Source organism: Hippocampus comes, unplaced genomic scaffold (genome assembly GCF_001891065.2).
Source record: "Hippocampus comes isolate QL1 unplaced genomic scaffold, H_comes_QL1_v1.1 scaffold257, whole genome shotgun sequence".
NCBI lineage: Eukaryota > Metazoa > Chordata > Actinopteri > Syngnathiformes > Syngnathidae > Hippocampus > Hippocampus comes.
In genome coordinates, this window is record NW_017804972.1 from 346,888 (window position 1) to 372,182 (window position 25,295).

Here is a 25,295-nt window from a genome sequence, read left to right on the forward strand (position 1 = left end):
CAAGGCTTCACACAAGTCCACCACTTGATGGAGGTTGTTTCAGGTTCCCCAATGTGCTTTGGAATAGCGTCCTTCGGTGCTTCGTTGAAACTTTGTGTCACGGCAGCTGAAAATATTAAGTGTCCCATGTAGATACCGGAGTCTAAATTGATTCTCAATTTATAAATGTGCTCAAAACATATACTTCAGCAAATGTAGAACGAGGCTCTGAACAGGAGCTGTCTGCCCCCAACACTTTCAGAGGCACTCATTTCAGTTATCTTGAAGAAAGATAAAGACCCTCTTGGCTTTAAAAGTTATCGGCCGATCAGTCCGATTGGATGTGAAGGTAAAAATTCTTGCTAAGGCCTTTGCTGTAATCTTACAAAAGGGTGGTAACCAACCAGACTCACCGTGACCAAGTTGGCTTTATTCGCACCAGTAACTCAGCCGATAATATTCGATGTTCAGTCGTTATCATATGGACCTCTCAGGATGGGTACCTCACCTGCGGCAGCCCTTTATTGAGATACTGAAAAAAAGCTTTCAACGAGGTGGAGGTACCTTATTTCGACCGGGTGATTTTTATTGGTCCTGGTCAGGGAGTAAATATTTGGGCATACTATTCCACATGCCGTTGGATGATTTGATCCAGGTTCATTTTCAACCCCTCCGGAACAAATTTAAGATTGATTTAGAACAGTGGTCTCCATTATTTCTGTCACTATGGGGCAAGGTCAATGTGATAAAAATGAATTCGACACCTAAATTCAATTACTTATTTCAAGCACTTTCAATGAAGATTCCCTCTGAGTACTTGAAACAGTTTGATAGGTTACAATATATGCATTTTACTATTTCAATTAATTCCTCTTTTGCTATGGCTCAAACGTTTCAATAACCTTTGTTAAGTCACAGACTTCCTAAACGTTTTATGTTTTCTTTTAGAAATGTGGCGATTAAATAATGTTTTTTATGCAGTTTAGTTTTGCTGCTTTATCTTTAGCTTTGTGTGTTTTAATGCACTGCATGTTTGCACTGAGGATTGAGAGGAAAGAAATGTCATCTGTACTGTATGTTGTACATAGATCATATTTGACAATAAAGATGACCTTGACCTTAACCTAAAAAATGAAATGTACAAAATTAAATGTACAAAACAGTGAAACTTACCTTGTCTGTGCTCAGCTCCCCCAAACCTCAATGTTCTCTCTCTCACACACACACACACACACACACACACACACACACACACACACACACACACACACACACACACACACATTCAGTGGAGACATGGTTCAGCCAACTAATGCACTAGCCTGGCTCCCCGGCTCTTGGAATATGAACTTGGAGCTGATAAATTTCACAAAAACACTTCCCTAAGGCCACAACTCATGCACGCACACACACACACACACACACACACACACACACACACACACACACACACACACACACACACGCACTCACACACACATTACAACCATACACATAGGGTGTGTGTTTCCGCAAGTCGGGCTTTTCAAATTGGGTGTCGCATTCATTCAGTGCCGACAACATTTCCTTTCCAAGCCAAACCATATCTAAAATGCTGATTTGAGAGACATGAACACTATAATATTTCATAAACTGCATACCAGACAAAAGCCAACTGCAAATAGCCTTTTGTGTGTTCCTTGTGCACGGCCAACTGCATTTATGCCTATGTCTTTGCAATCTTTCACACACTGTCAGAGGGTGTTATTTGGAATTGGAGCAGTTTAGCAAAAATGCTAGGAATATGTTGACGACTGGCAGGGCAGGAGTGGGACTCATTTTCAACCCTGGAGTTGCAGGACTCAGGCGCGCCTACTTTTGTCATTGTTTTAATGAAGGTATACATTTTTGCACTTCTTAGTGTATCAATATAAAATATTTTACTGTTCCCTCCAGTGTTAATTTATATTGCATATTTGAAATCCAAAACAAATTTAACAACTGTACTTACAACATCAGAGTCAGTCCGAGAACGTAAATAATTTAAATGGGCAATTTAATGGGCATATGGACAAAAACGGTAATCTTGCATGCACGCTAAATTCTCACGGTATTTGTGAGTTCACAAAACCATGTGAATGTTGTCCGCTGATTCGCAACGAGCTGCAGCACTGGTGGTACGGACAAATCACAAATCAACAATGTGTTTGAGGGCGGTATATGCGGCTGCGATGGAAACTTTTCTCACTTGAGAATCGGCATGCTTCAAAAATCAACGTTGTGCAATTTAAGACACCCTTTATCCGCATATGTGCAGTGCAAAAATGACAACTATCAATCAACGCCATGATGTATTGAGTGTCCTGCCTTTCCCAAGCAGATCCAGTTGGAGCAATCCCAGAGTGATGCTGTGGAGAACTGTGGAGTGATTTACATATCAATCTGGCTCTTGCCAGGTTACAGAAAAGCATTATGATTATTCTGTTTGTGACCAACATGTGGCATCGGAGGGCTTCTCCTACAGCATCGCACCTGTTGGACATCATGTCATTAGTTCTTTTCTTTTAAAAGGACTGCCTCACCGATCACTGGGGGTCCGATCGTTGTGTGTTTTCCTGTCATGTTGTTTTGTTTCTGTCACAGGTTTTTTGTTTGTTACTTTCGTTTTCAGGACTTTGTTTGTGTTTTGGATTTTGTTATTTTTTTAAGTGTACCCCTGCAAGTGTTTTGTGTTAATACATTTTGTTTAGTCCACTCTGCTTCTCCTGGACTGCCTGCTTTTTTGGGTCCTCTACCATCTCGCAACATGACAGAATGATCGGACCAAAAAATGGACCCCGCGGGACAAGAGGCCTGATCCCATTGCATCTCATTTACAATAGCTTTGCAGGGAAGTATTAATTGCTCTGCTACAGTGTGGGACTTTTTAGATTTAGCCACAAGTTCAGCGATGTGGTAGCAGCTAGCTTTAAGGCAACCAGCCTCAACTGGCGGACCGCGATCCACTACCGGACCGCCGACCTCCTCTGTCCGGACCTCCTCTGTCCGGGCCCTCGGCAAATTGTATAAAATAATAATTTATAAAGTGATTTTTACGTTATACATTTTATATTTGTGGACTATAATCTGCGCATTACCGCGATCGCTTGTTAAAATTATCCGTTGTATTCTTTGCGTGCACTAACAGATGTATTGCAGATGACCTCAGCAGTGCGACTGTGTGTTGTATAATGTTTGACCAACTGGACACCCTGGCTGAGCAGGGCATGTCGGCGATAACGATGCGCTGATTGGCTCCTCTGAACTTAAGGTGTGCCCATACATAAGCGTCAGCACGCGTCTATCACAATACACACGCATTCAAAATGGATGATTGTGTCAGGAAACAGACGCATGGGCGACGCCACAGTGTGCTCACAGCTTCAGTCTAGGAGAGCCGCACACAGACAATTAGACAAGACGAATCGCGGGAGGTTTCGATTGTGTGCAGTTTTGCTCCCGTCTACCCGGGGATCTTTGCAGCTGTTTAACAGCAGAACACCGCAACATGGTAAATGAACATCACAATGGCGTCCTCAAATAATATTTGCATGCCTCAGACATTGCATTCACCTTTAGTGGAAGAACAGCACTGCACATTCCTGTGCTCCCTTGTGTCAGTATTTAAAATGGTTCTTAACTCCTCTTTTGATATATTTTTCAGATTTCAGAGGGGATGTGAAAAGGGGAATTGTACAAATGAAAAGGATATTTTTGTTTTCATGTTTCGTATTTATTTTGGTAAAATGAGTATTTTGTTTTGTTTTTATTAAATTAAGGGAAAAAAAACAACTACTGTTCAACAAAGTTAAAGTAAAAATGTCTTATTTCCCTAAATGGGCTATTTCTATTATTAAGCAGGCACAACTTATCAAAATAAAAGAGTTCCTGTGCCTCAACACAATACCTCTCATTATTTGCTGTGTACTGTACTGGCTAAGTGAATAACTGTTATTTTCATGCACCCCATTATTGGTTGGTTGTGAGGAGTGTTGATTTGTATAAGCTTGGCTTGACCATACTAAATGGGCATATAGCCCTGCTCCCCATGACCGCCGTGCATGGGACCGGACCTTGGTCTTATTAAAAAAAAACAAGTGGACCTACAGCATTTCGAGTTGAGGACCACTGCTTTAAGGGCTCTCTTGTTTACCTTTGCGGTTTTTCTCATGCACGTTGCTTGTTTCTCCATGTGTTCAGGGGAACAAAATACTCCACATTTTTGTTTCGAAGTGAAGGGTGTTTTGTTTGGAGATGGAGTTTAAGCTTACTTGGGACCATAGCGCAGTTTACGAGCTTTTCACCACATACCAAGCACAACGGAGTCGTGCCGTTGCATCTCCAGGAAAGGTAAAAGTAAATCCAAATGAAAGACAGCTTTCGTTGTATTGAGACTGGATGTCTTTGCTTTCTTTTGTCCTCCACTCATCCTAGGACGGGGGTGTCCAAAGTCGGTCCTCAAGGGCTGCTGTCCTGCCTGTTTTCCAGCTCTCCCAGGAGCAACACACCTGATTCAAATCATCAGGATCGTTCTAATGCTGCTTCAGAGCTGGCTGATGAGCTGATCATCTGAATCAGGTGTGTTGCAGGCGGGAGAGCTGGAAAACAGGCAGGACAGTGGCCCTCCAGGCCCGGAGCTGGACATGTCTGTCCTAGGACCTTCATCTGGGTCCGGATTTTGTCCAGGGTCCAGTTCAGAGTCAGCATTTTTCCTCTTCAAAAACCTATCCATTACTTTCATCGTCATCCTGCATCCATGCGTCACTAATTCGCTTGTCTCGAAGGACGAAGCACTTAGCTAGCTGCTGCTGCTACCTACCAGTATGGAAGAGTACTACACGATTGCTGTCAGGCGATAGACCGCACAGGCATACAAATTGGATAATTTCCCCCGGTACACCTGACAGTATCACGGGTGTACCGCGAGATACTGTCAATTTGAAAAACACTGAGTTACATGATGAAGGTATGGTATAAACAAATTCAAACCACCTATATGAAATTAGAGGATAATGGAATTCCACTTCCAGCTCACCAGAGATGGCAGCAACAGCCAAATGATTACCATACATAAAAACTAAAACAGAAGTAAATACCCATGAAGTAAGTGTTTAAATCGGAAATTTGCAAAAGAGCAAAGATGGCTTCAAGAGGGAAAAGCAAAATACCACCCGAATTTGAGGGGGAAAACACGCTTACGTCACAACCAGCAAATGCTAATGTTAGCCATTCTCCAGCTAACAAGGACGCTGGAACTCAAGAGAAGCCGGTGAGACTTTGTACAATTCTGAAAGAAATATGCAGTTTCAGGCAAGACATTGTAGGCAAACTTACAAAAATGAACACAAGCTGCTAAGTACAGAGGAAGTTATCAGAAAAATGCTTGATTTTATACTCCCCCAAAGGCTGAAATAATGAACAATAAAATCTTCAGACAGTTCTGGATACAAATAAAAATATCAGTAGTGTCTAAAAAAGTTTAATGTTTTTCAGTGTTCAATTTTTGTAAAGTGGTTAGGTTATAAATGTTCAAAATGCATTTTAATTAGTATCTGGTACTTTGTTGCGCTTAATACAAATAAAACAAATTTGAAGAGTTATCGCTGTCATCGATTATTTCACTGCTTTTTACTGATGATTTATGTTTTTGCTGCGGTATTGTTTCCTTCTTTTAGTTTTCTTTGAAGGTTAGATGAAATAATCAACTAATTTTGTATGTTGTTGCTTATTGCAAAACATTTTGCAAATGTATGTTGAGTCACTGTCAAGCTCAACATGGGGACAGTGGTTACTAGAGTGGACATTTTATCATCAGAAAATAACAGGCGTGTATGCAGTGGATCAAATTTTTTCTATCATGCATCCCATGCCCCAAAGACATACACATACACACATACCCACTGATGGGCCCACACACTCCTCTGAAGTACTTGCTCAGCTGATAGTCATCACAGCTAATATAATCAGGCTGAGAGCAGCAGTGGCCGCCAATCAGGATGAGATTGTCTCTCGAATATTCTGATAACCGTCGCCTTTACTTCTCCCACTTGGACCTACACACTCTATCAGCACACACACACAGACATATGCACACACGCACACAATTCAGGAACTCATTATTATGTCAGTGGCCTGTAAAATCAGTATTGAGAAGTGCTTTAACAAACTTTTATTTTGAGGATTTTTTTTTCTTTTCAACATTTTTGGTTTTTTTACATGTAAATTGACACTAACCCCTTGTGCTGCAATTTCTACGATGTTTGTAACACATGGGTTACCCCATATGTTACAATTTCTACAATTTTTGTAGATTTTTGCGTATTGTCATCTTTAAATCAAAGACACAGCATAAAAAGTGTGTGATATGAAATATTCCAATTCATGTTTTATTTATATAGATTTATATTTATGTTTTGGTCATAGCACAATACCGCTTTTATTGTCCATAGAGGGCAAAAATACAAAGAAAAAAATAAGAACTATATGTGTATGTATAGCACTGATGCCACTGAACATGTTGAGTGGTTGAAAGTGAAATAAATATTCAGGAATAATACTTTTACAATTTTTGTAAAATTGTATGTTGCGTTATATAAACTCATTTAGATCGACTGCAGCACATGGGTTTTAACTGAAAATATAGTTCCTGATAAAATTTGCACACAGTATTTTCCACCCTTGCTTATCAGGTGCTGCACAGACTAGAGTGCAAAGCCTTCTCTGGGCTTGGTTTTATCACTGGATATTTCAATTAACGCATCACATAATGTATCTGACAGGATGCATAAATTCTGCCCAATTGTGAAGTTGTGGACAAATTCAAGAAGCTGTGTCAGACACGGTGGCCCGGTGGTCCACTGGTTAGCACGTCGACCTCACAGTGCAGAGGTACCGGGTTCAATTTCAGCTCCGGCCTCCCTGTGTGGAGTTTGCATGTTCTCCCCGGGCCCGCATGGGTTTTCTCCGGGTACTCCGGTTTCCTCCCACATTCCAAAAACATGCATGGAAGGCTGATTGAACATTCTAAATTGTCCCTCGGTATGAGTGTGAGCGCGGATGGTTGTTTGTCAATGTGTGCCTTGCGATTGGCTGGCAACCAGTTCAGGGTGTCCCCCCCGCCTACTGCCCGAAAACAGCACCCCCCGCGACCCTTGTGAGGATATAGCGGATCGGAAAATGGATGGATGTGTCGGACAACAAAAAAACATTTGCATCATGCAGTGGCCAGAGCAGCTGTCCCGAGGTGGACGACTCAGTAAATTTTGCCGGTCCGTCATTTGCCAGCGGTCGGGTCATCCATGCATCATCTCCAGTCCATCATTATTTCAAGCCGAAACAAACTGTAAGTGTTTGTCTGTCACTCTGTCATCGTTATTTTAACCGTGTTTCTTTTATTACAAAATGATAGTTGGTTACTGCCCAATTTGATTATAATTTAAAATAAAGTGCATAAGGTGGCTGCCAAAACAGCTTTACAAATCTATTGAACCAAAAAATACAGTGGGAGGCAGTCGCTAGTGTTCTGTAGACCAGTGGCTGCCTGCCACTGTTTTAACTCCTAAAACACGAAACAGGTTTACTTTTTAGTTGAAAATGGCTTACTTCAACCAGGATCCTGCTCCACATTGTGGCCACAAGTAGAATACAGTCCAAGTTAAAATAAAATCCTGAACCACGATGGACATCAACAGCATAAGAAAGGCCAGGAAACATTCTCCCTGGGGCAAATCTTTTTTTTGACATGCGTGATGGCGTGAGAAAGAGGAGCTAACGACAGAGGTTTCATACACTGCCGAGATGGGCTTCATTGACCATCCTGCTGACCATTTTATTTCAGGCCCATTTGCTAGCAAACTTACCATTCACATTCATGCACATCCACTTACGGACACCCAACTTTCATGTTAACAGGTTGACGAACCCGCCTGCCACCACACAACGCATGTGCACTCCCCACATAGCTACGTCACACACACTGGGTTCTCCATTAAAGGGCCAGTACAAACAACACAACACTATTTGGTTTATACCACCACGGACTAGACAGGAACTAACCAGTACTTAACCGCTTAGTGACAATTACAATGACGGACAAACACCCACTTCCATCAGTGCTTAGTCTTTCAGTTTTTTTAAGTTTCCTGTCATTCACCACCAAAACGAGGGTCCTTTATTGATGGATTTTCAACCTCTGCCGCTGTCATTCAGAGTGAACAAACCCCCCAAAACAATAAAGAATGGCTTTATGTTGTACGTATTGTCTGACTTGCAGACGGGATACTGTTTCAACATGCTACTTTACCTTGGTGAAGCTTGCACCCTGCCCAATATTGTTGTCATCCTCCTTGACCATACCCCAGGTCAAGGATATACAGTACACTGTTTATGGATAATTTCTTTATCTCAGTTGGTCTGTGAGCATCTGCTTTCAACCGAGATTAATGTTTGTGGACTGCTCCAGCTCAATTTAACCCGGTGGTCAAGTGGTTAGCGCATCAACCTGACAGTGTAGAGGTCGTGGGTTCAATCCTGGCTCTGGCCTACCTGTGTGGAGTTTGCATGTTCTCCCCGGGTCTGCGTGGATTTCTCCGGGTACTCTGGTTTCCTCCCACATTACAAAAACATGGATGGAAAGCTGATTGAACATTCTAAATTGTCCCTCGGTATGAGTGTGAGCGCGGATGGTTGTTTGTCTATGTGTGCCTTGCGATTGGCTGGCAACCGATTCAGGGTGTCCCCCGCCAACTGCCCGAAGACAGCTGGGATAGGCTCCAGCACCCCCCGCGACCCTTGTGATAATAAAGCAGATCGGAAAATGGATGGATGGATGGATGGATTTTGCGGAGGTAGTGGGCGGCAGGGCATATGCGACATATCCATATTTTTTTTCATACAGTGTGAACAGTACTATTCAGATTTTTTTCAAATCCAGAAAAAGGCTGGCAGTAAATTAGTTACAGATGCAAACTGTGCATAACAGTTTCTCTGGGTTGTGAAATACTTCACATTGACTAACAAAACAAAACAAAACTATTGGAACAGTGTCATCAAGTCAAGTCACGGTTATTTGTGCATACAAATATTATATATAACATACAGAATCAGTCATCACTTCACCCCTGCCCAAGCACCAGATGAGAGGCAGAGGAGAATGGCAGTAAAATGGGCCCAAGTGTAGTTTTAACTAAAGACACCAAATTACACTCTTGTACTTTTTCTATTAGTTGGCACATCACAGCCTCAAACTCTTGCTGGGCTGACTTTAATTGATCCAGCAACTCTTCCTGTCACCTCTGTGCCTCTTCATGGTGCCCCTGACTGGCCTGTTGGGATTTATGGATAAATTAGAGGACGTTATCTCAGTTGAGGCTGCGTGCATGTTGATGCTGTGTGGGTGCTGGAGAAAGAGGTGGCCTCTACTTAGGGGGGCTGTGACACCTGAAAGGTCAAAGTACCTCTAATCTTCTAACTTCCAAACCTGCAGATGTGCCAACCACAGGAAAGACAATATCATGATGCCCCCCACAAGGTTATCAATTCCTCCCACAAATTGGAAGCGGATGGTTCCGTATCCTGTGGCTTTGTTGCTGTCCTTTTATTTGATTTTATTGTTTTAAACAGAAAGTCTATTCCACTTCCTGGCCACTTTATCTGGGCCGAAAGACTGAGAGAAGTGGCTGCTGATTCTACCTGCTATTTTCTTCCACATGTTCTTTTTATTTGTCCTCACAGATTTGAGCTGAGAGTTCAGTTTTTTAATGTCTTTGGGAGACCACCGGCCATTGTCTCCCGGTGTTGGTGTATCAGGTCAATATGGGACAGCGTTTGTTCCCTATTAACCCTTTCAGGGACAGCGGTTACGACAGGGAACAGCTTAGCATGTTATCAGGTCACAGGGGGCATGAAAGGGTTAAAGCCTCAAAGCTCTCTACAATAACTAACTTGTGCTCCAGCGAGGGTCGGGGCGTCCCGTCCCTGTGCATTCAGCTGACCAGTTGGACCAGATTTTTCCAAAGCTGGCAGCATCAGCTCTGCAGTCTCTCTGGAAACCTCTCTGGTGGCAACAGACCATCCCCCGCATGACGAAACTCAGGATTTACAACTCCCTGTAGTCTCTATCCTCCTTTATCGCTCAGAAACATGGCCACTGAACAACACTCTCACTGCAAGAATCGATGGCTTCGATAGCGGGGCTCTCAGAACCCTCGAGAACATCAGGTGGCCCCAGTGAGTGTCCAATGAAGTGCATAGAGCACGCACATGCCAGCCCCGAGCATCTTCCTTGGTCACACAACACCGCACCCGCTGGTTTAGCCATGTTCTTCGTTTGCCACCAGACCATCCTACACGAGCCCATCCTCCAGTATGACTCAATAGCCACAGGCTGGAGATGACCACAAGGAAAGCCTCGCACCTGATGGCTCGACGTCATTGAGGGCGACCTCCAACAACACAGAGTTGCCATGGAGGACGCAGAGCAGCTGGCACAAGATCGTCGGCTTTACAATACACATGGATAATAGGATAACAAATATTGTATCATAGACATCACTTTTAATTACTTTTATTATTTTCAAACCTGTTGGGATTGTGGCGGTCCTTATCCATTATCAGGTTTGCCACAACTCTGCTGCAGTCCACACGGAATCGTTTGTTCTCTGGTATAAAGGGCTAGGAAAAGCTGTCTCTCTGTGTGGATCTAAATACAGCCCAGCATTGTTGTCCAAATAACTGGAGGAGGGGAAAAAAATTAACATCAAGACAATTTCCCTCAGAATCTTTTAAAAACATTTTGGAATAAAACTTAAACATGTCGGTTATATTATTTATTAATAGTATATATTATTGGGATATGCTGTAGTCGTTTGTAAATAAACATTAAGAGATGGTTTCATTCATTTTACATGTGTGGCTTGATTAGTAGTAATTAGTTTAGCTTGGAAAAATGCATACGAGCTGAAAAATACACCTTTATATTGATATAATTCACAGTTATGGCAATGTTTTTAACACGGGGTACATCCATGTTGGGTGTGTAAGGACAATAGATACACATTGGACAATGAGGGGTCACAAAGAAAAACAATGCCAAAATGCACTGTAAAAATTTGCAAGGGGTGGACCAGAGACAGCAAAGGTGCACACTGGCATGTTTTTCCACAATTTTGACAAAAAGGGCAAGTTTTGTCGACTCCCCGTGTGCACAAGAACAGGCAGGCACACGCGCATGTGCATCGAACATTTGCAGAACAAGGCATAATTTACAGTTGGAGAGGAGACACGCAAACTTGATATGCTCAAATTAGCTTCTGTGCACGTTCTGAAATACGTTCCGAGTGTGCATTGATTCAGTCCAACCATTTGAAAACTTTAGCTCTGCACCCTGTAACCTGATAACGTGATAAGCTGTCCACTGTAGTTACCGCTGTCCCTAAAAGGTTTAAAATGTGCAGTTTGGTTATTTCGAGTGTGCCAAAAATGAGGTGTCATTATAGCTCAGGGCACACTCGCAGGAAAATCTATTCCCCGGTGGGAACATCTATTCCCAAATGGGCCGGATCAGTAATATAATGGAATCTAATTTATAAACCAGACATTCATCTTGTTTTATTTATTTTAATACAGTCCAAAATCAATAGTCATTATAAAACACACGCAGAAATACTTAAGATATTACTAACTCCTGTGCAATGCAGGTACACTTCACGTACACCTGACATGCGTTGTGTTGCAAAAACAAATGTATGCCATGCATGGGTTTTAAACCTGTGGCATGCATTTGTTTTTGCAACACAACGCATGTCAGGTGTACATGAAGTGTACCTGCATTGCACAGGGGCTAATTATAGGTTGATAAATTAAAAAAATATATAATGCTTCAATATTTTTAAATATTGGTTTGGTTTATTCTATTTCATGGTTTGCACTGGGACTCAGTGGCAAAATCAGTGACATGCGGTATTGAATGTTGAATGGGTTTCCGTTAGGGCAGGGTTATTCTCAAATATCTCAGTTATTAGATGTCGTTGTTTTATGGTTTTGTTGCCTGTTCTTGTGTGAAAGTAATTTTGCTGGTCCCTGTGCTGGTTTTAATGCTTTGTTTTGGATGGTTTGTAGACGGACGTTGCCATTGATTGTTTGTCATGGTTACCCAGGGGACTGAATAGTCACGCAGTGGTCGAATGTATGCTGGATAAACATTGATAATTTAAGAGGGTGAGGGTTTTATCAAAGAAAAAGCAGTGGCCTCAGGACTGCACCATGGGGGACTCCTGCTTGTGGGGTGAACAACGTTAGGATGGTGGAGGCAGTATTAACTTTCATTTGTCGGTTATTTAGGAAGCTTGAAATGGTACATTGGGCAGGTTTTGGAATTTTGAGATTTGGATCCAGTAATCTGCATTTTAATCCAATGTGCCATAAATCAAAAACGTTTTCTTCACACAAAAAATATTGCTAATGCTATTCTTTTTTTGGTTGAAATTCCAATGGATGTCTTCCGAAAACTGTCGGATGTTGTCTGTGGTGGCTTTACCTTTCCAGAGCCCGGCCTGATGAATTATTAGAAGTCCCATTGCTTCAATATGGTTGGTGAGATGTGAGGTGATTATTCTTTCAAATAGTATTCCTATGTGACTGGGAAGCCTTATAGGGCAATAGCTTGTGGCATGGTGTGGATCCTTTCCTGGTTTATGAATCATTCTTAGAACTGCAACCTTACATGGTGAGGGGAAAAGACCGGTTTTGAGGCAGGTGGTGAAGAGCTGTCTAAGGCGCTGAAAGTTGATGGCCAATGCTTGTTTGATTTGTCTTCTGTCAACATTGTCCTCCCACGGTGCTTTATTTTTCAGTTTTTTTCTGATGCAGTTCGAGCTCTTAAATAGTGGCTGGCATTGTGAGGGTATGATTTTCCATATCAGATTTGGTTGTGACTGTCACTTTTGTTCTCTGCTTTGCTATTTCTTTGTCAACCAAACCTTTCCATGTGCTGTCGAATCTGGATGATTGGGATGTGCGGGCATTTTCTCCACGGTTACGGAAAAGTGTGGCTTTTTCTTTCATGTCATAGTATTGTCATATTTTGGTTTGTGACCAACAGGTGGCACTGTGGGGCTTTTCCCTGCAGCTGCACACCTGTTGGTCGTTAGGTAATTCGTGGCTATAAAAGGACTCCCAGCCAACTACTCATTGTTGGGTCATTGTTTGTTTGTTGCTGTTTGTTGGGTGCTGTCATGTTTGTTTCAGTCATGTTTCCGTTACTGTTCTGTTTTAGCTTCGGTCATGGTTTTTTGTTTGATACTTTGGACTTTGTTTGTTTTCGATTTAGTTTTCTCTATGTTTTAATACAATTATTCAAATACACACTGCTCCTCCCTCTTGCCTGCTTTTTGGGGTCCACCACCACCTTGCTACGTGACAAGTATCACTTGAGGATTTTAGTGGTGGTGAACTGTGGCTGCATTGGTGTCCATAGAGGAGCAAATTTTTAATCATGTTTTCTAGTTTGTTGATTGCAGTTTTGGAATGTGGAAACCTGGACCTAATAAATTGCCACCTCAGGTTTCTTTTTTTACTTACGAGTTGATGGGGTAATAACTGAGTGTGAGTTTCATCTGAATTTTGAGGTATTGTTTCCTCTCCGGCTTGTGTGAGAACTGGGGAGCATTGCTTGTTGGTCGAAACTTTGGGAAGCGGTAAACAAATTGATGTTCTTTTTTTGGTCTAAAGTCGCTCTGTAGGGTTCCCGTTTACACCATCCATAATTGTAGTTATCATTTAAAATAGTTTATTATTGTAAAGTGAATGTGGCGAGAACTGGGAGGTGATCGCTGGTGGGATAGATTATTGTGTTTTGTAACCAGAGATTTCTATCCATCTTTTTTGGAAGAAAGTTTTCATTTAAGCCACAGAAATTGAGCAATTGAATTAGTTCCTCTTTACTTCCCCTTATTTATATAATATCCCTGCATCCAACCACAAACCAAACCACATATCTTCACGAGGGTCGCAGCCATGCTGGAGGATATCCCAGCGGTCTTTGGGCAGTCGTTTTATTTCGCGTATTAAAAATGTAACTTACCGGTAGATTCATTTTTATCATCTCAAGAATATAGCCAAAGTTCACCCGTTTCTCTCTCAGGCTAACACGGAAGTGCTGATGCATGCTTTTATTCCCTGACGCTTAGATTATTGTACCGCTTTGCTCTCTGGTCTTGCTATAAAAGAGTATTTCAAACTTACAGCGACTCCAGAACTCAGTCGCGCGAGTCCTGAGAAGGACCAGATGATGGAAGCACATTACACCAGTTTTAAAATCGCTGCATTGGCACCGTGTTTCAGGATCAAAAAAAATTTAAAAATCACAGATCATGGTGGTCGACTTGTTAGCATGTCTGCCTCACAGTGTAGAGCAGGGGTGGCCAACCCGCGGCTCGCGAGCCGCATGCGGCTCTTTGGCTGGTTCAATGCGGCTCCTGGGCTTTCAGATGACAAGCTTCGAAAACGCCTCTGCGGTGGCACTGCCATTTAAACAACGGCGCTAAATACACAGAACTAACTATGTCAGCCTATAATCAATCCCGCTACTTGATTGACATACAGGGCAACCAATCAGATGACAACTGAATCACCGCTCATGCGCAAATAACGGTGCTAAGCGCTAATGATCGACAAACAGGGCAACCAATCAGATGACAACTGAATCACCGCTCATGCGCAAACAATGGTGCTCAGTGCTAAGCACTAAGCGAGTCAGCTATATTAAAGGTAGGGGTGCCCAATACGTCAATCGCGATTGACCCGGAGACAGCGGACTGGTCCCAAGTCGAGCGCGAGCGTTGGGAGGAGAAAATGGGGGGTCTGTGTGTTTCGATTTCGTTCGTGTTCAGTGAAGTTTTGGCTCTCGCTCATCTTGGTGCCTGTGCGTGCCTGCATATGCGCACATGCCTGCATGTGTGTGTGTGTGTGTGTGTGTGTGTGTGTGTGCGTGTGCGTGCGTGCGTGCGTGCGTGCGTGCGTGCGTCTCTGACTGGTTGACCACCCCTGGTGTAGAGGTTCGATTGCAACCCCAGCCTTACTGTGTGGAGTTTGGATTTTCTTCCCGTGTCTGTGTGGGTTTTCTCTGGGTACTCCGGTTTCCTCCCACATTCCAAAAACATACACCGCAGGTTAATTTCTCACTCTAAACTTTCCCTAGTTGTGATTGTGAGTGTCAATGGATGTTTGTGCTCTGCGATTGGCTGGCAACCACTTCAGGGTGTATCTCGCCTTCTGCCTGAAGTCAGCTGGTATTGGCTCTAGCACACCCGCAGCACTCATGAGGAAAAAGGGGTTCAGGTGATGGATGGATGGATGACTCAGACAACCTGGATAAATCACTTCATGTAAGCGGCAAGGCCGAAAACCAACAATGGAATGCCTGTGACCTTTGATCCCACAGGCGGCACTGCATAAAAATAAATAAAATAAACAACATCAGTGTATAAAGGATATCACCACATGGGCTCAGGAACACTTCAGAACAACAGTAAATGCAATTTGGCGCTACATCCATCAATGCAACTTAAAACTCTACTATGGAAAGCAAAAGCCACTTTTCAACAGTGCCCAGAAATGCCCGTGCTTATCTAAGATGGACTGATGCAAAGTGGAAAAGTGTTCTGTTGTCTGAAGAGTGCACATTTCAAATTGTTTTTGGAAATTTTGAATGTTGTGTCCTCTGGCCCAAAGAGGAAAAGAACCATTCAGACTGTTAGTGGCACAAAGTTCATAAACCAGCATCTGCGATGGTACAGGGCTCTGTTAGTGGCAATGGTGTGGGTAAAACTTACACATCTACGAAGGCAACATTAATGCTGAAAGGTACCGACAGGTGTTGGAGAAACATTTACTACCATCCAAGCAATGTCGTTTTCATGGACATCCGTGCTTATTTCATCAAGACAATGCCAAACCACATTGTGCATGCGTTACAACAGCATGGTTTTGAACTAAAAGAGTGCGGGTACAAGACTGGCCTGCCTGTAGTCCAGACCTGTCTCCCATTGAAAATGTGTGGCAGATAATGAAGTGTAATATACGACAAAGGAGACCCTGGACTATTGAACAGATGAAGCTATACATCAAGCAAGAATTCCTCCACCTACAAACCTTCAACAATTAGTGTCCTCAGTTCCCAAAAGTTTTTTGAATGTTGTAAAATGAAAAGGTGATGTAACACAGTGCTAAACATGACCCTGTCACAGCTTGAAACGCATATCAGCCATAGATATCTAAGTTAATGATTATTTGCTAAAAACAAAGTTAATCACTAAGAACATTAAAGATCTTGTCTTTGTAGTGTATTCAATTAAATACAGGTGCAGCATGATTTGCAAATCATTGTATCCTGTTTTTAATTTATGTTTAACACAACGTCCCAACTTCATTGGAATTGGGTTTGTAGTTAAAACAGCTGTCAGACCTAACACAACAAAAATAGGTTCCCCAGTGTCATCTTTTCGGTTTGATCAAAACCAGACATTTGCAAAAAAACATCTTTTACTTTGGAGAACAATGATCAACATTTTCCCCTTTATCCCACACATTTTACAGACCAAACCATAAACTGAGTCATAATCAATTTATGGAAATAAAAAGTCACTTTGAGCTATTGCAAAATAATCATAATCATAAGTTATTTGCAGTCAAAGTATGAATAACCTGGAATTTAAACTGAAGCCCAAAAGTGAAGCGCTTCACATTCATCAATAGCCAAGAAGCAGCACAAGAACATTGGTGAGTACATTATTTTCTCTCTCTCTCTCTCTCTCTCTCTCTCTCTCTCTCTCTCTCTCTCTCTCTCTCTCTCTCTCGATATGGTTTCATTGTTGTTTAGTTGTTTTGTGTTAGCATGAAACAATACCAAATAAACAGCAATAATTGGTTAATACAGCAATAAAAAACGATTTTGCAATACATTTTATGCTAAATACATTTCGATTAATTGATGGAATAATCAATAGAATAATCAATTCTAAAAATATTTGAAAATCTGAAATTACATTCCAAAATTCATCCCTTTTAATTTATTACATTTAATCTTGCTGTGACATGCCCACACATTTAGTGCATATTTTTTGTCTACTTTTCTCAAATATCTCCGATTGCCTACCCGCAACCCCTCAACCGTTTCACTGCAACCATTTATGACACTACATGTTTCTGCTCACACATTTGTGGAAACGGATAATGTTTTGCCTCTGCTCCGCCACGTGAACATCTAATCTCAGATTGTCACTGGGACTCGGCACATTGATGTCAACCCACCATGCAAAGATAACAGCCAATGGTTTCTATCCACTCTTCTTTTCTCAGCCAGCGACTGACCGCGGGGAGGAGACAGCGCAGAGATTGTCTATGTTTGTGAAGAACACGCACTCGGTGAGACCAGAGCAATCTCGAGCAATGTGGCTTTCAGCCTAAAACTCAGACTTCAAATAAATTACAAAATTCTCAGGTGTAAGGCAATTTATTTCTAATTCAACTGCTCCTCTCCACAGTATTCACAGAACCATAGTGGCTGTAAAAAATGTTTACTCACCAAAATGCCAGATACCAAGATAAATTTAAAACACTTCAGAATTTTCTCCCCACCATTACAGCGACCTAACTTGTATAAGACGAAATAAATATACATTTTCGAGAGAAGTAAAACGAAACAACGGAGAGTGGGGTTGTGGGCGTGCTGGAGCCTATCCCAGTTGTCTTTGGGAAGTCGGCGGGGTACACCCCGAACTGGTTGCCAGCCAATTGCAGGACATAGACGTAAAACCATTCATGCTCACACTTGGGGACAATTTAGTGTTCAATTAACCTGACATGTACGTTTTTGGAATGTGGGAGGAAACCAGAGTACCCGGAGAAAACCCACACAGGCACGGAGATAACATGCAAACTCCACATAGGAATCTTATTGCATGTCACTTCAGTGGATTTCTTTGCAGGTGAAATAAACATGAAGCATCATTTATCACAATATTCTCAATAAAATTTCGTCTGCTAGCTTGCATGTTTTATGGTTTTTATTAAATTTTATTGAGCTATGCCAGCTCCGGTCCTCGAGGGCCACTGTCTTGCATGGTTTGTATGTCAAATGATCACCTCATCTGCAAGCTCTGAAGAAGCCCAATAACCACCCTGATTCTTTAAATCAGGTGTGTTTGAGTCGGGAGACAAATAAATCTGTACGTGCAAAGAACTAGCATTCAGCTACGTACTTGTCCTGAACGTTGCGACAAAAACCCTCGTTGAAGAGGATTTTGTTGGGATTGAAAACGGGAAAGGGCTCAGAGTGTGCCATCATTGCCATCGTTCCATCTCCTCCGACGACGCGCCGGTAGCTGAGGCTGCTGTCTTCCCCTTCACTCCGCCCCGCTGGCCACTCTGCACGCCTGTGACACCAGAGACGAGAGCCAGAGAGGGCACGCGCAGCACTGCAAACCTCTGGAGCGGATCTGCACCTGTACTCCGCAGACTGAGGATTTAGGGACAGGGGACACAAGTTGAAAGCGGCACGAAGCTGCAACGACCTACCCGTCCAGTTCAACAAGGTAACCAAGCCCACATATGCTTTTGAACGCTGGGTTATTAATATTACGCACGGATGCATGACAGAAGGTAAAGTAACCGTCTAGCCTGTAGTCATCCTGCAGCATCAGCTCAGTCGGTTGATACGTAAAATGGTATCGTGTGTGTGTGTGTGTGTGTGTGTGTGTGTGTGTGTGTGTGTGTGTGTGTGCGCGCGCGCGCGTGCGTGTGTGTTCATGAATTTTCAAGTGACTAATGCCACTCTCTATATGGAGAATACATTTGGAGTAGTTAACATGTACAAACATATATTCCGATCATGTCCGATATTTTTTCGGACAACAACAAAACTAATTCGCATGGGATAAACAGTCCGCATTTTAGGACATTGCTCGTGCGATTTTGTGTGCGCGTCTGCTTGTGTATATTTAAGTTGCATGAGGATCCGTGGGAACGCCACCCGTTTTTTTTTAAATTTTATGTATGAGTTTTTTTTTCTTTTTATATTTGAGTTTATCATGCCATGCTTTTGTGGTGATATAGCCTCTCTCTCTCTCTCTCACACACACACACAAACCTTTGTTGTTGTCTTTCTTTTGCAAGCCTTTCATGAAGCACCCCATCAATTCTCTTTAATTGTTGTCTACAGTTGGGTGTAGTGGGTGAGTTGCACCCCAAGATTGGTCGCGAGCAAAATGCAGGCACATACTGTTTATTCAAAGACATTCTCATCAAATTCACACCTAAGGACAATTTGGAGTCTTCAATGAACCAACATTCATGTTTTTGGCATGTAGAAGGAAGCGTGTACCCAGAGAAAATCATCCGAATAGCAAAATGTCACCTTTGCTGTTGTCTGAAGTTCAGTGAGCCTTTCATGTACACCGTCTCGATCACCGATGTCAAACTCAAGGCTCGGGGGCCTGCCACATCATTGTATGTGGCCTGCCAAAACAAATTACGTGCATCATTGTTCTTGCTAAATACATTGATATATTGCAAGCATTTCTTTGTTTCCATTCCCTCTTTTAAAATAAATGTATCAGAAGTACAAACAGTTTACCGCTCTCCTATTTCAAAGCTAGTCATTCACAGATTTGTTGTGTGCATGTAATCTGAGACAACCATGCAATTATTTGAATTTACACTGTGAACTTCAGTCATAACGACCCTCCATAGGAAACCCTAACTACGATGTGGGCCGTGACAAAAATTTGTTTGACACTACATCATACCACAGGGTGCCATTTTCCTTTCAATTCTTCTTTTAGTGTTTAGGTGTGCGTTGTTCATGTGCTGGTGCAGAAGCATCTGATTCCCAACAGATATGAAGTCTGGAATGTATCTCTGTCAGGAGAGGAAGCACTCATCAGGAGAAATAATTGTCACAAGTGGAAGGCCTGTTTCATTCTCTCTCTCTCTCTCTCTCTCTCTCTCTCTCTCTCTCTCTCTCTCTCTCTCTCTCTCTCTCTCTCTCTCTTGCTCGCGAGTGCAGGCTCCCTCACACACACATGCAGACAATATGTCCTCAAGTCTGCTGATCTTGCCACAGTCTTTGGCTGTGAAAAGAGTGAGCATACCAGCCACAGAGCTACTTCACACTGTCAATAGGAAAATTCTTGGAATTTGCCATACATGTTTTCATTGATTGTGTGCCTCAGTGTTCAACACTGTGTAAACTTGGGCTGAAAAATAAGCGAATTGCATTTTTTTTCCCCGTCAATATTGCAATTGTGATTTTATATGTGATGTCCCACATATAGGCGGGCCGGTGGTCCAGTGATTAGCGCGTCGACCTCACAGTGCAGAGGTGCAGGGTTTGATTCCGGCTCCAGCCTCCCTGTGTAGAGTCTGCATGTTCTCCCTGTGCCTGCGTGGGTTTTCTCTGGGTACTCCGGTTTCCTCCCATATTCCAAAAAGATGCATGACAGGCTAATTGAACACTCTAAATTGTCCCTAGTTGTGAGCGTGAGCGCGGATGGTTGTTCGTCTCTACGTGCCCTGCGATTGGCTGGGAACTGGTTAAGGGTGTCCCCTGCCTACTGCCCGAAGACAGCTGGCATAGGCTCCGCATGCCCCGTGACCCTTGTGAGGATAAAGCGGATCAGAAAATGGATGGATTGATGGATGGATGTCCCACACATTTTGTTCAACCAACACAAGCAATAAATTAATCTATACTACAATAAGCAATAACATTTATTGTACATGAAGGTGTTGGTCTTATCAGTGAGACTGCTTCAATGACAGTTGTCAATTTACTGAACAATAAGAAAATAACATTCATACTGTAGATATTTCATTTAATGAAAGATGTCGGCTCCACCATCCTCGTAAGGATAAACAGATTAGAAAATAAATGAAAAATTAACAATTTTCAAAGTTCATTTGGTTAGCACACAGATCAAGGTGGGGGCGGGACGGCTCAGTGATAGAGTAGTCGTCTCCCAACCCAGAGGCTGGCGGTTTCATTGCGACCTTGAAGTGTCCTTGAGCAAGATACTGAACCCCCTGATGCTGCGTCATTAGTAGGTAAATGAGGAAACAGTGTATGAGTCCTAAAGGAAGAAAAATGCTATGTATTGTGATAGCCCACATATCACTCAGTTATTGGTGTTTGGAAGCTCAACGGTGCGGAGGTGGAACTTTTGTCTTACACTGTGTGCAACAAGTTTTCAGTTGACAGCAATGCAAATTCGTGGAGCCAATGATGGTTCGGCAGCGTGAGAAGAAGCACAACATAGATAATAGAAATAGTACATATAAGGAGGTCATTTTTCATTTGAAATTTTGAACCTAATGATCCACTGTGATTTAAATCTGTGTTTTCAGTTTTTTAATTTGTAAAATATATCACATGACATTCGTGCATCTGGCGTGGAATGAATGTCAAATGAACTGTTCATGCCAGACATGTCAGATTATTTTGACAGATACTTTGTAGATGTATGCCAGTAGAAGCGTGTGTTTCACATGCCAATGGATGCCAGTCTGTCAAAGAGAATGTTTTAGAATTCATGTCAAAGCCTGCACTCAGACTGAAAAGAAAGAGTAAACTTTCATCTAGGATCAACGCCGATGAGAAGGTTATTATTGATTTGATCGAATCATTTCTGGGTACGGAGCATCAACAGCCTGTTGCAGCAGCTCTGACTCACTTTTGCTGATTATTTGTGTTGCTGTTATTCAGTAAAGATTCAAATTATTACTTCTGTTCGCCTGTTAGAAAGCTGGAGTCGTCTTTTTTTTTTTTTTTTTACATTCAAACCATCAGCGGCTGCAACAACCTCGAGTGACGTCATACGTTATGAACGCGCGATTACAATTTTAGCATCCTGTTGCCCTCATACTTTTACTTTAGTCGATGAAAGAGAGGAACATTATTAAAGTCTCCACTCAACGGACTGCAACGAGAGAAAATAAAACTCGGCGCCCGTATGCTAGTTTGATGGGCGCATACGGGTCTTTCCTTCCTTCTCTGGGAAATCTAATCATTGATTCATACACCTTAAGACCACCAACGGGATGTTAGTAGAACAGGAGGCGACCAGCAGAAAGACAGAGTGGAGGCGCTGTAGAGGTGTTTCAATGTCAGACTGTTTTTTTAAAGGGGTGCATCCATCCCTCTATGATCTGAGCCTCTTATCCTCACGACGGTCGCGGCCGTGCTGGAGTTTATCCCCTGGTACACCCTGAACTGGTTGCCAGCTAACCGCAAGGCACACAAAGACGAACGACCATTAACACTCACAGTCACACCTGAGGGCAATTTAAAGTGTTCCATAAACCTACCGCGCATGTATTTGAAATGTGGGAGGAAACCGGAATACCCGGAGAAATCCCACTTTGGCACGGGCAGAACATATAAATTCCACACAAGAGCCTGGAATCGGTTTGGTGAGGCGGACGTGCTAGCCGGTCGAACACCGTGTCGCCCAAAAGGGTGCTTTTGCATGAAAAATGAATACTTATTTATCCATCCATCCATCCATCCATTTTCCGATCCACTTATCCTCACAAGGGTCGCGGGGGGTGCTGGGGCCTATCCCAGCTGTCTTCGGGCAGAACCGGTTGCCAGCCAATCGCAGGGCACACAGAGACGAACAACCATCCGCGCTCACACTAACACGAGGGACAATTTTGAGTGTTCAATCAGCCTGCCATGCATGGTTTTGGAATGTGGGAGGAAATCGGAGTACCCGGAGAAATCCCACGGAGGCCTGGGGAGAACATGCAAGCTCCACACAAGGAGGCCGGAAATGGAATTGAACCCGGTACCTCTGCACTGTGAGGTTGACGCACTAACAACTTGCCCACCGGGCTGTCTACTTATTTATTATTATTATTATTATTAGTATTAGTATTGTTGTTATTGTTGTTGTTGTTGTTGACATTATATTAATATTTATTCTTTATTGTTTGGTAATAGTTTTGTCTATTTGTTTTATGTTTAATTTTTATGTATATCACTTTGCTCCAGCTATGATTTTTTTTTTTTTTTAAGTGCTCTATGAATAGATCTGTGATTTTTACCAAGGCTATTTCTGTGTGACTGAGGAGGCGGTGACCAGATTGGTCTTTTTCAAATAGGACAGATAAATGTGACAGGAGTGGAGATGCTGACTGTGACTTTATTTATTTATTTTTTAAGTGAGGGTTGTTGAAAGAACTTTAAAGTTTGGAAATGGACAAATGGCTGAAAGTTATTGAAACTGGTGGAGCCTGTACCAGATTTCTTGATTAGAGAATGCTGCTGATTTGAAAAATGTGTTATGACACCAGAACAAAGTGAACTGTAAACGGTGAGATGGGAGTTTGTTATAAGATGACTGGATGTGGATACTCAGACATCTCGAGATAGTGGCATCAGACAGATATTTTTAGAAGCAGCGTGAGTTGTATTTACAGACGTCATTATCTCTGATGTACATCGCAAATAAACACCCACAAATCTACTCAGACATCTGTGGAAAATGATGCTTGAATCATTTTTGTTGGTGGTGGGGGAGCTGTTATACCGGATGGCTGATTTCATTTCACAGGCTATTATTTTTTTTTTTAGTCGACATACCGTTTTACGCACTCTCTTGTTCCTTGGCAAAGCTGTTAATTATCTGCTTTGCCAAAAGCAAAATAAACAGGCAAATTTGCGGAAGCGGCACAGGTTACTCGACTGTCAACATATTACGATAAAGCTGTCTAATATGATGGTTATTCCTCTAGACAAGGTGTCGAAACCTATTTATAAATATGCACCAACTGCCGTGGGGAGTGGTTGTCTGGGACCAGGGTCTCTCATTTTCTTATGCTTGAGAGACCCTCTTTGTGTATGCGCGCGCGCACACACACACACACACACACACACACACACACACACACACACACCCACACCAACACACATTCTCGAACACGTGCAAAGGACGATTTGACAGGTGCAAAATAGAACACTTTCCTCATCAGTGCTGTTGTAGCTATTATTTGCTCTTTTAAAAAGATTTGGATGAGTCTTCATAAGTTGTGGTCCAGTTTCTTATAATAGAATTTAGTATATTTTGGATTGATGATCCATCCTTCCATTTTCTAATCCGCTTATCCTCACGAGGGTCGTGGGCGTGCTGGAGCCGATCCCAGCAGTCTTCGGGCAGTCGTCGGGGGTCACCCTGAACCGGTTGCCAGCCATTTGCAGGGCACACTTAGACGTCCAACCATTCGCACTCACAATCACACTTGGGGACAATTTAGTGTTCAATTAACCTGACATGCACGTTTTTGGAATGTGGGAGGAAACTGGAGTACCCGGAGAAAAACCACACAGTCACATGTAAATTCCACACATGAATTGAACAGCTGGAATTGAACCCTGCACCTCTGCACTGTGAGGCTGACATGCTTACCAGTTGACCCACTGTGCCACCATGGATTGGTGATAAATATTCATTCATTCATCTTCCGAACCGCTTTATCCTCACTAGGGTCGCTCGTGGGGGGTGCTGGAGCCTATCCCAGCTGTCTTCGGGCAGTAGGCAGGGGACACCCTTGGTTGCCAGCCAATCGCAGGGCACACAGAGACGAACAACCATGCACGCCCACACTCACACCTAGGGACAATTTAGAGTGACCAATCAGCCTGCCATGCATGTTTTTGGAATGTGGGAGGAAACCGGAGTACCCGGAGAAAACCCACGCAGGCCCGGGGAGAACATGCAAACTCCACACAGGGAGCTGGAATTGAACCCGGTACCTCTGCACTGTGAAGTCGACGTGCTAACCACTGGACTACCAGGCCGCCCTGGTGATAAATATGATAAATATAATATATTATACATATACACGTAGAAGAGATCGCCCCATTTTTTTTTTAATGTATTCGCAAATGAATGAACTGATGTTAATGATCGGTTAATATATTTAGTCAGATGCAGAACCCTGTTTTGGATTTTTCTAATAGGTGGATTTTATGTGTGATGCCAATCAAAGCTGTCATGTCACGAAGCTTTGTTGGCAAACATGCTTGAGCTGTCCTCTCAAGCCTTGCACCTGTACACATGAACTATTGAAGCCTGCTCAAATGGGCGGTGGAATGGCTTCTCAGACAATCACAACAGTCCAGTTAGTATCGATGATGTGGATGAATGAGAATATTTGCAGACTAATCAGCTCCAGTGCTCTCAAGGTAGCCTCGGGCTTCCTCAAACTTTGGAAAGACGTGAGCAAAAAGAATTCAACCAAAC

At 42.7% G+C, this 25,295-nt stretch overlaps 1 protein-coding gene across 2 annotated transcripts in view; it reads left to right on the forward strand.

The window, feature by feature from the left end:
* Nucleotides 1-18,395: 18,395 nt before the first annotated feature.
* The window catches only part of LOC109529128 (junction plakoglobin-like), a 146,032-nt gene continuing 139,132 nt past the window's right edge, over nucleotides 18,396-25,295 (forward strand). Inside the window, exon 1 of one of the 2 annotated variants that reach the window (XM_019892331.1) lies at nucleotides 18,396-18,587. The gene's annotated coding sequence lies outside the window, so the exon portion shown is untranslated. The remainder of the gene's footprint in view (nucleotides 18,588-25,295) is intronic. The other variant, XM_019892322.1, reaches the window with a different exon arrangement.